Below are 15,375 nucleotides of genomic sequence, written 5' to 3'. Positions count from 1 at the left end.
AAAAAATATATATATAAGAAAATTAACACTTATGTGCCAACGTTTCAGCTTAGAAATTAAGTATTAACACAAATATAAGGAAACCCATGGGTACACTTCCCCTATCATATTAGTGTTTCTCTTTCTCAGAGGTATCCTCCATCATGAATTTGAGGCTTATCATTACCATGGAAGTTTTTTCTTTTTAATTAATTAATTAATTAGTTTAAGCAGATTTTGTTATTTATTTATTTATTTATACCACACTGTGAGGCCTGCAGGATCTCAGTTCCCTAACCAGGGATTGAACCCAGGCCGCAGCAGTGAAAACCCGGAATCCTAACTACTAGGCCACCAGGGAATTCCCACCATGGAAGTTTTTAAATACTTTTACTACATATGTACGTAACATAAGCTATATACAGTATTGTTTTATGTTTCTTAATTTGCATACCATATTTATCCTTCAACTAGCTTTTTTTTTTTTTTTTTTTTTTTTTTTTTTTTATAAATTTATTTATTTATTTAATTTTTGCTGTGTTGGGTCTTCATTTCTGTGCGAGGGCTTTCTCCAGTTGCGGCGAGTGGGGCCCACTCTTCATCGCGGTGCGCAGGCCTCTCACTGTCGCGGCCTCTCCTGTTGCGGAGCACAGGCTCCAGATGCGCAGGCTCAGTAGCTGTGGCTCACGGGCTTAGTTGCTCCGCAGCATGTGGGATCTTCCCAGACCAGGGCTCGAACCCGTGTCCCCTGCATTGGCAGGCAGATTCTTAACCACTGCGCCACCAGGGAAGCCCTTTCAACTAGCTTTTGGTGTTCAATATTGTTTTTGATATTTATCCGTGTGGCCACACGAGACTAATTTATTCATTTTAACTGCTGTAGAGTATTCTAGTATAAAGAATTGCCACAGTTTATTAGCCATTCTCCTTTGGGATACCTTGAGGATGCGTCCAAATCTTTGCTATTACAAACTTGTTATTTAATTTAGTCAACCAACTTTTATTGAAGACATGGCAAGTGTGCCTAAGTGGCATAAGTGTGGGGAAGGGTGGTATGTGATTACTTCAGAGAAGTAGCTGAGGATTTTATTCTGTGATGGGAAATGACTGGTGGATGTTGAGCAGGGGAGTGATTTATTTTTTAAGAGATCATCATGGGGCTTCCCTGTGGCACAGTGGTTGAGAGTCCACCTGCTGATGCAGGGGACACGGGTTCGTGCCCCGGTCCGGGAGGATCCCACATGCCGCGGAGTGGCTGGGCCCGTGAGCCATGGCCGCTGGGCCTGCGCGTCCGGAGCCTGTGCTCCGCCACGGGAGCAGCCACAACAGTGAGAGGCCCGCGTACCGCAAAAAAAAAAAAAAAAAGATCATTATGGCTACTATCAAAATATCCAAGAGGTAAAAGTAGAAGCAAGAAGACTGGGTAAGAATTTATTGCTACAGTCTAAATGAGAGGTGGTGATGACTTAGATAGTGATAGTAGCAGAGAAAATGGTGAGAAGTGGTCAGATTCAGAATATTTTTTGAAGTTAGACCTAACAAGATTTTCCAGTGGATTTGGTAAGGATTATATGAAATAGAAATCAAGAATAACTCCAAGTTTTTTGCCTGAGGAAATGGATGAGTGATAGTGCTATTTTCTTAAATGGGGGAACGTTGCAGGAGAAAGTTTGCTGGGGAGAAATGAATACTTGGTTTTGAAGATGTTAATTTTGAGATGCTTATTAGACACCCAAGTGGAAATTTTATTTTATTTTATTTTATTTGCATTATGTGGGCCTCTCACTGCCGTGGCCTCTCCCATTGCGGAGCACAGACTCTGGACACGCAGGCTCAGCGGCCATGGCTCACGGGCCCAGCCGCTCCGCGGCATGTGGGATCTTCCCGGACCGGGGCACGAACCCGTGTCCCCGGCATCAGCAGGCGGACTCTCAACCACTGCGCCACCAGGGAAGCCCCCAAGTGGAAATTTTGAATTGGAAGTTGGATATCTGAGTGTGGTGTTTAGGGGACAGGTATAAGCTAGAGATGTAATTTAAAAGTCATTAGAATAATAGTGTTTCTTACTTTAAATTCCCGCATATTTTCCTCTAAAGGTGTTGCACTTTTCGCATTTCACATTTACATCTTTAATCCGGTTGGAATTAATTTTTTTGTTTGGTGAGAGAAAAGGATTTAAGTTCCCCCCTAAGGGTGCCCATTGTCCCCAGCAGCATTTAGTACATAGTCCAGCCTTTTCTCTACTGGTTTGAAATATCAGATACCAGATTTAAATAGCACAGGTCTGTTTCTGGGTTCTCTATTCTTTTAAATTGGCCAATCTGACCATCCCTATGCAAATACCACACTATCTTAATCATTATCTGATTTAGTCAGGGTTTAATGCAAGAACAGAAGTAACTCTAGATATTCTAAGCAGAAAGGAATTTACTACAATGATTTAAAGAAATTCGATGCTTACAAAATTGTTGGAAGGGCTGAAAGAACAGGAGTCAGAAGGTACTACTAAACTTGTTTGTTGAAGAACATACCACCATGGTTGTGATCAAGAGGCCAGGAAGCTGCTGCTCCCATCATAGCTGCCAGCACCACCCATATATGCCCCAAAGCTTCAGAACAAAGCTGTAGTTGCTATTTATAACTTTCTTTTTTTTTTTTTTTTTGCTGTACGCTGGTCTCCCGTTGCGGAGCACAGGCTCCGGACGTGTAGACTCAGCGGCCCTGGCTCACGGGCCCAGCCACTCCGCGGCATGTGGAATCTTCCCGGACCAGGGCACGAACCCGTGTCCCCTGCATCGGCAGGCGGACTCCCAACCACTATGCCACCAGGGAAGCCCTATAACTTTCTTAATCAACTACTCATTCCATGTTCTTTTGTCTTCAATCAGTACCTAGCTGGTTCGGGTTCCTAGTGGAGAGGTCCAAACCTTTATTCCTGACAAAGCTAGCTTGTAGTGGTTCTGCCTGCATTGGAGGTGCTCTAATCCTCCATTAGCTCTACCCTGGTCATGGAGGTACTGTGAGGCACCCCAGAGGATCCCCTGGGTTTAAGCACACTCTTCCCTGCTCTCATTGCAAGGCAACCACTCTGTTTCACCCCAGCTGTTAGAGGAGCTCCTTTGCCTGTTAGTTCCGTGGCATGAATATAAAATGTCCAGAAGGCCATAAAAGTCTCCTAGGAATTAATACCTCTAAATCAGCAGAATCCAAAGTTAGAGGAATGAGAGGCAAGAAAAATGTTTAAGTAGGTCATTATGTGTAACAGTGAGAGAGGTCAGCCCTACATACATTCCTTGGTACCTAGACCCATATATTCTGGCTATGGGAGAAATATCTCCAAATATGGCTCTCCCAGTCAGTCATATTAGACAGCACCCCCAAAATCACAAAGTGTTTTCTCCCATCTGTCTCTGTAGTAGAGTCTTCATTAGGCCCTTCTACCATTCCATAAAGTCTGCTGTCTATGGATGATGGGAATACATGTTAAGACTGTTGAATCTTGTGAGCATAAGCCCACTGCCTCACTTCTTTCGGATGGGAGAGATACCGTGTGGGCTATCATAATGGTGAAGAACACACTAGTAAGTTCGGATGATGGGGCTGACAGAAGCACTGTGGGCAGAGAAGGCAAATCCAAAGCCAGAGAAAGTATCTATTTCAATGAGGACAAAACACTGCCTCTTCCATGATGGAAGGGATCCACTATAATCAACCTGCCTTAGCTGGTTCCCTCAGGTACAGTATCATATGGCTCATTATGGGTCTGTGCTATTGGCAGATTATCCTCAGGAGGTATATAGTAGCCAGACCTACCTTGGTGAGAGAAAAATTTGTTGAGTAATTTCCAACCTCGTCCTCATAGCTACTGTGTTAATGAGCTCTCTTGGCAAGCCCTGAGTCGTTCAATAGCGAGTGACTGACATTTACAGACCCAGGTGATTTTGTCTACCTGATTATTGAGACCTCACGGTGCCTTTTGGTGAGAGAGCATTTACCAATTTGTAGTTTTGTTGATTATCCCTATTGTATCCTTGTTTTCTAATTTTTACTTTTACAATTATTATTTCTTTCCATCTGCTTTGATTGGGGGGAGGTTCTGTGACTGTTTTGGTTTTTTTTTTTTTTTTTTTTTTTTTTTTGCGGTATGCGGGCCTCTCACTGTTGTGGCCTCTCCCGTTGCGGAGCACAGGCTCCGGATGCGCAGGCCCAGCGGCCATGGCTCACGGGCCCAGCCGCTCCGCGGCATATGGGATCCTCCCGGACCGGGGCACGAACCCGTATCCCCTGCATCGGCAGGCGGACTCTCAACCACTGCACCACCAGGGAGGCCCTGGTTTTTTTTTTTGGTAATTTCTTGAGTTGGAACTTAGCTTTTTTTTCTCTTTCTTCTTTTGTAATGTATTAAGACTATAAAGACCTTTCTAATGCTACTTTAGCTATATCTCACATATTCTGATTGTGTATTTTCTTTATTGTTAAATCTAAATATTATCTAATTTCCATTATTAGTTACACTTTAAATTTTTTTCTTTTTTTCCAACTATCTGGGAATTTAATCTTTTTGTTATTGCTATCTAAATTAATTGCTTGTGTGCAGAGAAATGTGGTCTTGTGTAACCCTGATTCTTTTTATTTGTTGAGATTTGTTTTGTGGCCCAGTGTTTGGTCAGTTTTTGAAATGTTCTGTATATTCTTAAAACAAATGTGTATTCTCTAATAGTTGCATAAAGCATTCTACGTATATTCATTAGAGAATGCTTGCTAATTGTGTTATTCAAATCTCCTGTCTTTACTAGTTTTTGTCTACCAATATACCAGTTACTAGAGAGTTATAATTTTTTAAATCTCCAACTATTATGTTGGATTTATAAATTTCTTCTTATAGCTTTGTTTTATGTACTTGAAGTGACCACATAAAAGTAAATAATTGCTATATCTTCCTGGTAAACTGTTGCTTTTATGATTACGTAGTGATTCCATTTTTAAAATCTTAAGGGCTAATTTTTTAATTGTGGTAAAATATAAATACCATAAGATTTACCATTTTAACCATTTTTAAGCAGACAGTTCAGTGGCATTAAGTCCATTCACATTGTTGTGCAATCATTACCACTATCCATCTCCAGAACTTTTTCATCATCCATCACAAACTGAAACTTTGTACCCATTAACCAATAACTTCCTATTATCCTCTCCCCCTAGTGCACAATAACCACTTTTCTATGTATCTTAAAGTTTATCTTGTCTCATCTTAATATAGTAATACCAGCTTATTTGGTATTTTTTCTATTCTTTTAGTTTCAAGCATTCTATGTCGTTATGACATATAACAGCACATAACTAAATTTTAAAATCCAGTCTGACAACCTCAATCTGTTAACTGGCAAGTTTAGTCCATTTATATTTAATGAGTTTACTGATAATTTTTGTTTTATATGTACCATATTATTTTGTGCTTATAGTTTTTCCGTGCATCTCTCTTCCTGCTTTCTATTAAATTGATGAAAGTTTTTTTTTAATTCCTTTTCTCCTTTACTAATTTGCAAGTTGTATATTCTATTTCTATTCTTTTCATGATTACTCTAATTTTTAAAAAATAATCTTACCGTCTTAAACAATATCCCTATTATCATCCCGAATAATGCAAGAACCTTGGAATACTTTAATTCTGATTGTATCTCACTCATTTTATATGTTATTGTTGTCCAGTATTATAATAAAACTTTATTTTTATATCCCCAGATTAGTCACTCTTACTATTGTTTCCCTAGTCAATGCTTAATACCCCCATGTTTTCCAGTTTCTTTACTCAACAAAACTGTTCTCACTATTCTTATTTTTATCTCACTTCATCCTTCTGGGTTGAAATTCTCTTTAGGAAATTCCCTAAAGAAAATGTCTTTAGTGGGAGGTCTGTTTGTGTTAAGAAACCTGTTGTGTTTGTCTGGAAATTTATCTATTTCATCCTTACTCTTGAATGATAGTATATCTGAGTAAAGAATTCATGATGAAAAAATTTTAAAACTCAGTACTTTGAATACATTATTCACTGTTATCTTGTCTCTGTTGTTGCTTTCAGAAAGTCTGCTGTGAACATAATTGTTGTTACTTTGAAGGTAATGTGTTTTTCTCTCTGTTTGCTTTTTAATCTTTTCTCATTGTACTTGGAATTGTCCAATTCATAGCAACATATATGAGTATGGATTTAGTTTAATCGATCGTGGTGAAGATTTGTGTAATCTGAACCTGAGGATTCATGTCTTCTGCTAATTCTGGTAAATTCTCAGCCATAATCTTTGAATGTTGCCTCCTCCAATTCTCTTTATTCTCTCCTCCAGAACTAATATAAGTTGGACCTTCTCATTCTCTAACCCATCTTTTAGTCTCTAATACTTTCTAACTCTTTATCTCCTTGTATTATCTTCTGAACAATTTCCTCAGATCTCTCCTCTAGCTCTATAATTCTCTCTTTCCTTATGCCTAGGTTTCTTTTTATTCATCCATTTATTTTCTTTTTAAACTTAAAAAAATATGACGTGTAACACACATACATAAAAGTGCACAAAAAAGTATTGTTGAATTAAGTACTATAGTTACAGATCAAGAAATAAAATGTTGCCAGACCTCAGGTGCCCTACATGTGCCCCTTCCCAATCACAACTGTTTTCCTCTCCACTAGAGGTAATCATAATCCTGATTTTCATGGTAATCTCTTTCTTGTATTAAAAAAAAAAAGTTCTACTACCTAAGTTTGCATTCCTAAACAATATAGGTTAGTGTCATTTGTTTTGAAACTTTATAAAATAAATACTGTACATAAATTTTTGTGTCCTTATCTCTGGACCAATATTATATATTAAATATCCACCTTATCTTATTGTGTTTATCCATGGCTCACTCATTTTTGTGTGTGTTTATACAATATCCCACTGTCTAATATACCAAATATTTAACCATTCTACTGCTATGAACATTTTGTTGTTTTCAGTTTGGTGCTATTATGAACAATTTTGCTATGGACATTATGGTTCATGTATACTGGTATATATAGGTGTGCATTTTTTGGTAGGTTATATACTTAGAATTGCTGAGTCCTAAGGTATACATACCTTCAATCTTATCAGGTAATGCCACACTGTTCTTCAAGATGTACTAAATTATGCTCCTATCAGCACTATAGGAGTATCCCCACTGCTTAGCAACCTCACCAATACTTGGTATTATGAGAATAATTTGAGCCAATATGGTGGGTATATAATAGTATCTCATTGTGGCCTTAATTTGTAACTAGTAATTTCAATAGTTACTAATTAAATGATACACTTCTATTCATTTGGTTTTTATATTTAGCTACCCTCATAGATATGGTCTATCTGTGCTGAACATCCATTTTCATTACCTTATCTTTTCATATAAGAGGATCTAGAAAGCAAAACAAATAAACACCTACCTACATTTCCCAAGTTCTGGATACAAATTAGGTTCCACCCAAGAGATGTATTCATGGGAGATTTAGAAGGCAGAAACAAAGTAGAGTCCACCCTTCTGCTACTTTTAGTGCTGCTTTTATTTTTGTCAATGTGAAAGGCAGGTGTGATAAAGACAATGAATTAACTCAGGCTTCCACTCCTCTAGCCCATTCAATGATTTGTAAGCATTTAGTTCCCTGATTTCTTCCTGTTTAAAATACCTAGAGAGATTTCTTTTCAGTCCTGAATCCTGACTCATACAATGACTATTGTACTTCACATAACCTAACATGATATCAAAGGTAAGAAGCACCATTATTTTACTGACATTAAAAAAGCCATTAGTGGGCTTCCCTGGTGGTGCAGTGGTTGAGAATCTGCCTGCCAATGCAGGGGACACGGGTTTGAGCCCTGGTCTGGGAAGATCCCACATGCCGTGGAGCAACTAGGCCCGTGAGCCACAACTACTGAGCTTGCGCGTCTGGAGCCTGTGCTCCGCAACAAGAGAGGCTGTGATAGTGAGAGGCCCGCACACCGCGATGAAGAGTGACCCCCGCTTGCCGCAACTAAAGAAAGCCCTCACACAGAAACGAAGACCCAACGCAGCCAAAAATAAATAAATAAAATTATATTTTTTTAAAAAGCCGTTACTGCAATTAAACTAAGACAATTGTTTCTTTTTTTTAATTAATTAATTTTTGGCTGTGTTGGGTCTTTGTTGCTGCATGTGGGCTTTCTCTAGTTGCAGTGAGCAGGGGCTACTCTTCCTTGCAGTACACAGGCTTTTCATTGCGGTGGCTTCTCTTATTGTGGAGCACGGGCTCTAGGTGCGTGGGCTTCAGTAGTTGTGGCACACGGGCTTCAGTAGTTGTAGCTCATGGGCTCTAGAGCACAGGCTCAGTAGTTGTGGCACACAGGCTTATTTGCTCTGAGGCATGTGGGATCTTCCTGGACCAGGGCTCGAACCTGTGTCCCCTGCATTGGCAGGCGGATTCTTAACCACTGCGCCACCAGGCAAGTCCCAACAAATAGTTTCTTTACACTTAGAATTTTTTGCTACTTCAGGAGCTGGTTCAGGCTTTGGACATAGGTTTTATAATTTATTTATTACTCTTGTGTGTTCATTAGAAAAGAAAATAGGGAATTCCTGGTGGTCCAGTGGTTAGGACTCCGAACTTGCACTGACGAGGGCCTGGATTTGATTCCTGGTCAGGGAACTAAGATCCCACAAGCCATGTGGTGTGGAAAAAAAAAAGAAAAGAAAATATAAGGAAAATAAATGTTAGGGCACTCCTGAAACTTCTTAACATTCAGAGTTCATATCTTCTGAATGTCTTTTAAATTCCATGCATGTCCATATAATGGCATCCTCTGTGACATCAAGAGCATTTCAGAAGAGTGCTCCATATATATAGCCTCCAGAATTTGTTCAAAGTCACTGTTATATCTTCTGCAAATTTTGATGCATATGAACAGGCAGTGACAACTACATCAAAGGAGCTGCCTAGTCCACAGTAATTGTAGGAAATATGCTGATTTCAGAAATGTTAAAATGTGAACAAAGCTCATCTTAGAACGATAAAATATGGTATATTTTTCATATCTAAAAATTCTACTAGATTCTTTTTCAAATTAGTCTGTTCTTTCTGATATTTTTTTCTTATTAAAAATTATTCCTTTGTATCATTAATCATATGAACATGCTTACTTTATTATCTGGATCTGATGATGTATTATCTTAAGTTCTTAGGAGTCCAAATCTATTTGATGTATCTGCTGACATTTGTTCTTTCTGGTGGTTTCTTTGTGCCTTCACAATTTTGATTTATGAGTTTATCTTAAGCAAGACTTTATCTGTAGGAATACTGTATAGCTTGGTTGAGGTTTTATATGTTTGCTCCTGCCAGGCAATCAAGCCTGGGATCACTTTTTTTTATATAAGTTTATTTATTTTATTTTTTATTTATTAATTTTTGGCTGCATGTGGTCTTCATTTCTGCACGCAGGCTTTCTCTAGTTGTGGGGAGTGGGGGCTACTCTTCGTTGCGGTGTGCGGGCTTCTCATTCAGGTGGCTTCTCTTGTTGCAGAGCACCGGCTCTAGGCGTGTGGGCTTCAGTAGGTGCGGCGCACGGGCTCAGTAGTTGTGGTTCACGGGCTCTAGAGTGCAGGCTCAGTAGTTGTGGTGCACTGGCTTAGTTGCTCCGCAGCATGTGGGATCTTCCTGGACCAGGGCTCGAACCCATTTTCCCCTGCATTGGCAGGAGGATCCTTAACCATTGCGCCACCAGGGAAGTCCCAAGCCTGGCATCACTTTTAATATTAATTTCTCAGCTAAAGAATTCCTACACCATGCACATGATAAAAAAATTTGAACCCCAAACTGGCATGAAGGGAGGCAAAAAAAAAAAAAATCTCATAGGAGAATGTGTTTTGATATGTTGGAATTTTTTTCCAGCCCAGAACCCAGACCAAGATAGATAAACTTCTTTGTCCTTTCCCTTACCAGGCAGCAGATATTTTTCCTACTCTTCCTTTTTCTTTGGGCCAAATTTTGATTCCTAATCTGATATGATCATTAAAACCTTTAAAAAATAGTGGGTACTGACTGGAGAAATGGAATACAAATTACTTAATCTAGTTAAACATATCAAATTGGAAGAAATAAATAAGCCCAAATAAATCTAAAGTTTGTATTCCTGTATTTATAATATTTAAAAATTAACATTCTGATTAGTGTTTAACTTTAAAACAGAACAAAACAAGACAAAAAAACCCAATCCTTTTGGTTACCAAGATCAGCAACCACTCCTAAATATGCCGTAGGGAACCTCCAGGATCAGCTCTCTCATTTACAGTTCAAGCTTTCAGTTCTCTTCTTATTTTTGGTCCCTTAGGAGACTTTTCTTTCTTTCTAACAAGCTCAGCTATGCATTTAAAAATATTTTATATTTTATCCCATATCTCTAAGTGTTTTATAGTAAAGCATTTTTATTTGCTATAATGCTGGAAACAAAAGCCCATTTTATTAATATGTTCTACAAAATTTCCGTTTAATAAATGAGAAAGTTAAGTCTCAAGGAGATTAAATCATTTCCCGAAGTTTACACAGGTAACAAGTGGTGGAACCAAGTTTAAAACTGATCTTTTGTCTTTAAACCCACGCTCTTAGCACCGAACCACAGCTAGACAGCCTTGCAATGTTCAATCTGCTGATACTCCAGTGATCATTTCCATACTTCCAGATAATTGAATGATTACATTCTTATGTATTATAACAGAGTTAATTTGTACTTTATAAAAATGCCACTATGCTTCAGTAAGTGGTATTGGGAAAGCTGCTCAGCCTCATGTAAATCAATGAAGTTAAAACACAGCCTCAAAAATAAAAAAAAAAAAAAAACACACCCTCACACCATACATAAAAATAAACTGAAAATGGCTTAAAGACTTAAGTATAAGACATGACACCAGAAAATTCCTAGAAGAGAATATAGTCAAAACATCCTCTGACATACAATGGTGTGTTAGTTTCTGCTTTATAACAAAGTGAATCAGCTATACATATACATATATCCCCATATCTCTTCCCTCTTGCGTCTCCCTCCCTCCCACCCTCCCTATCCCACCCCTCTAGGTGTCATAACAATGTTTTTTTAGATTAGTCTCCCAAGGCAATAGAAATAAAAGCAAGAATAAACAGATGGGACCTAATCAAACTTATAAGCTTTTTCACAGCAAAGGAAACCAACAACAAAACGAAAAGACAACCTACGGACTGGGGGAAAATATTTGCAAACGATGCAACCAACAGGGCTTAATTTCCAACATATATAAATAATTCATACAACTCAATATCAAAAAAAACCAAACAACCCAATCAAGGAATGGGCAGAAAACATTTCTCCAAAGAAGACATACAGATGGCCAATAGGCACATGAAAAGATGCTCAACATCGCTAATTATCGATATTAGAGAAATGCAAATCAAAACTATAATAAGGTACCACCTCACACTGGTCAGGATGGCCATCACTAAAAAGTCTACAAAAAACAAATGCTGGAGAGGGTGTGGAGCAAAGGGAACCCTCCTACACTGTTTGTGGGAATGTAAATTGGTGCAGCCACTATAGAGAACAGTATACAAGTTCCTCAAAAAACTAAAAATAGAGTTGCCATATGATCCAGCAATCCCACTCCTGGGCATATATCTGGAGAAAACCTAATTCAAAAAGATACATTCACCCCAATGTTCATAGCAGCACTATTTACAATAGCCAAGACATGGAAGTAACCTAAATGTCCATCGACAAATGAATGGATAAAGAAGATGTGGTACATATACACAACTGAATAGTACTCAGCCGTGAAAAAGATTGAAATAATGCCATTTGCAGCAACATGGATGGACCTAGAGATTATTATACCAAGTGAAGTAAGTCAGAAAGAGAAAGACAAATACCATATCACTTATATGTGGAATCTAAAATATTGCACAAATAAACTTATTTACAAAACAGAAACAGACTCACAGACAGAAAACAAACTTATGGTTACCAAAGGGGAAAGGCAGTGGGGGAGGGATAAATTAGGAGTTTGGGATTAGCAGATACATATTACTATGTATAAAATGGATAAACTGGGCTTCCCTGGTGGCGCAGTGGTTGAGAGTCCGCCTGCCGATGCAGGGGACGCGGGTTTGTGCCCCGGTCCGGGAAGATCCCACATGCCGCGGAGCGGCTGGGCCCGTGAGCCATGGCCGCTCAGCCTGCGCGTCTGGAGCCTGTGCTCCGCAATGGGAGAGGCCACAACAGTGAGAGGCCCGCGTACCGCAAAAAAAAAAAAAAAAAAAAAAAAAAAAAAAAAAAAAAAGGATAAACATCAAGGTCCTACTGTATAGCATAGGGAACTCTATTCAGTATCTTACAATAAACCATAATGGAAAAGAATATGAAAAAGAATATATATATGTATATATGTATATATGTGTATATATGTGTATATGTGTATATATGTGTATATGTGTGTGTGTGTGTGTGTGTGTGTGTGTGTGTGTATATAAAAAACTGAAATGGGACTTCCCTGGTGGTGCAGGGGCTAAGAATCCTCCTGCCAATGACGGGGACACGGGTTCGAGCCCTAGTTTGGGAAGATCCCACATGTCACGGAGCAACTAAGCCCGTGTGCCACAACTACTGAGCCTGCATGTCACAACTACTGAAGCCTGTGTGCCTAGAGCCTGTGCTCCACAACAAGAGAAGCCACTGTAATGAGAAGCCTGCGCACCACAACAAAGAGTAGCCCTGCTCACTGTAACTAGAGAAAGCCCGCGTGCAGCAATGAAGGTCCAACGCAGACAAAAATAAATAAATAAATACATTCATTAAAAAACAAAAAACAAAAAACTGAATCACTTTGCTATATACCAGAAACTAACACAACATTGTAAATCAACTATACTTCAATTTAAAAAAATTTGTAGAACCAAAAAATAAGCCACAATGAAACTTTGATGAATTTTTTAATATTCTAGTTTTTAAAATAGACAATAGACTTCTGGGCTTGGAAGCCAATTTAAAAAAGTATCTTGTCCATCCCCTTGCTTCCAGACAGAACCATCCTCCAGCCATTAATCACAGTCTTTGCTAGATGATAATTTCCCTGGGATCTAAGGTGCTATAGAAGACAAACTATAAATTCTTTTAGTCAAACTCAGGCTTAGCGAGTCTCACTGGCATGGTTTTTCTTCCTTGTCTGAACTCATTCTCTCCTTCTGCACCTTCAGTCACTCCTGTTCACAGGGGAGAGACAAAAGAGCTTTCCTTGTCCTCTTTAAATAACATCTTTGCCCTGTCCCCATTACTGAGTAACCGCAAGCCCCTATGGAATCACTCAAATCCTTTAAGCTTTCCCTTCTTTCTTCCTTTTTTGTCATGAATTTTTTTCTCAGCTGTAACTCCTGGTGAGTTATCTCCCATTAATGATGCTGGCTTACAGAACCCAGATAAAGTGCTATATAAATGCTAAGTAATCACAGCCAGTCTTGGCTTTGTGATGCAGGTTATCTCAGACTGTTGTGTTATGGGATCAGACCCCTGTTGACATTCAGGATGAAGTTTACCAGCTGCAGACTTTTTTTTTTTTCATTTTTTGTAATGGAATATTATGGCAAGTGCCAGTGCTCTACTAGGAGCCCTCAAAAAAGAGCATGCTCTTACTTGATGGTTTGTAAGTTCAACATGCATACATATGTGGGACGTTACGGCATACTAATAGGTTTTCAGAATGTGGCTGCTCTGGGAGACCAGAGCAAAATCTCTGTGTTGGGTATTGGGATGAGGGTAGAGAGAGATCTAGAGAGAAGAGGGCCCGAGCACTAATTCTGGAGGAAATGGGCACACATCCATAACACAGAAAAACAGTCAATCTGCTTAAAATGTTAAAAAAAAAAAATAGTTTTGACTACCCAATGCCAAATGGCCAACGTAACAGATTTTTGCACTGACTTAACTAAAGCATTCCGTTGTGTAATCTACTATCATAATCTCCAACATTTGTGTAGAACAAGTGACTATAGAACTATTCATTCTCAGGTTCATTGTCCATACAACACCAACTCAGCTCTTTTTTTTTTTTTTTTTTTTTTTTTTTTTTTTTTTGCGGTACGCAGGCCTCTCACTGGTGTGGCCTCTCCCGTTGCGGAGCACAGGCTCTGGACGCGCAGGCTCAGCGGCCATGGCTCACGGGCCCAGCCGCTCCGCGGTATGTGGAATCTTCCCGGACCGGGGCACGAACCCGCGTCCCCTGCATCGGCAGGCGGACTCTCAACCACTGTGCCACCAGGGAAGCCCCCAACTCAGCTCTTGAAAGGTGAAAATTTCTGTCATTAACCCCTCAGTCCTCACAATATCAAAATGTTTGGAATTTTGTCATTAGAAAACAGAACTGAAAAATTATCTGGGCATTTGTGACAACTATGGTCATCTTCTAATTTTCCTTTCCACCAAATTTTCTGGGAACCTGGATAAAATTGTGATATATATATAGATATATATATATATATTCTGACTATAGCTAAAATATTCTAAGACTATAGTTAGAAGGAAGCTTAGATTCTATAAACAACTTTCACACATAATGGATGAAGAAACAGGGTCAGAGAGAAAGTGGCTTACCAAAGGATACCCTGGGGACTTCCCTGGTGGCGCAGTAGTTAAGACTCCACGTTCCCAATGCAGGGGGCCCGGGTTAGATACCTGGTCAGGGAACTAGATCCCGCATGCACGCTGCAACTAAGAGTTCACATGCCTCAGCTAAGGAGCCTGCATGCCACAACTAAGACCCAGCACAACCAAATAAATAAATATTTTTTTAAAAAAGAAAATTTCTCTTTCTTAAAAGAAAAACAAAGCATACTCTTTATTAAATGATAGATGTGGATTAATATTCATATCTTTTGATTCCTACAGGATTCAGTGCACTTTCCTCTACAGCATACATGCTAATGCAGGTTAGATATTGGACTGATTTTTTGTAGTTCTTTAAATAGGCACTATGGTGCTTGAAGTAGTTGGTTAGATGTATTCTTTCTTATAGACAAAATAATAGGATGATTTAAACACCATTTAAAGTCTGTTATTCTCTTAGTATGTGAAATGGATAGCAGTTAATAGCACTTATGTCTCTATACAGACCTGAAAAGGTGTATCTTCGTATATGGGCATTTGTAATATATATATGAAGTTATTCAGTGTGTGTGCGTGTATACTGAGGGGTTAGTATTACATTTTCCTCCATGGATATATATTTCTCAAACTTTATCATCTATCTACCTACTAATTTAATGCACTAGTCTATTTGTTGGTGCATCTTTTGTATACTTTTCTAAAGTGTTCAAGAGGAAACACAATCAGAACATACAAAGACATG

Source organism: Mesoplodon bidens (assembly GCF_964165515.1).
Source record: "Mesoplodon bidens genome assembly, chromosome: 11".
Classification (NCBI taxonomy): Eukaryota; Metazoa; Chordata; class Mammalia; order Artiodactyla; family Ziphiidae; genus Mesoplodon; species Mesoplodon bidens.
The sequence above is the reverse complement of the archived record's forward strand: the minus strand, read 5'-3'. Positions refer to the sequence as shown.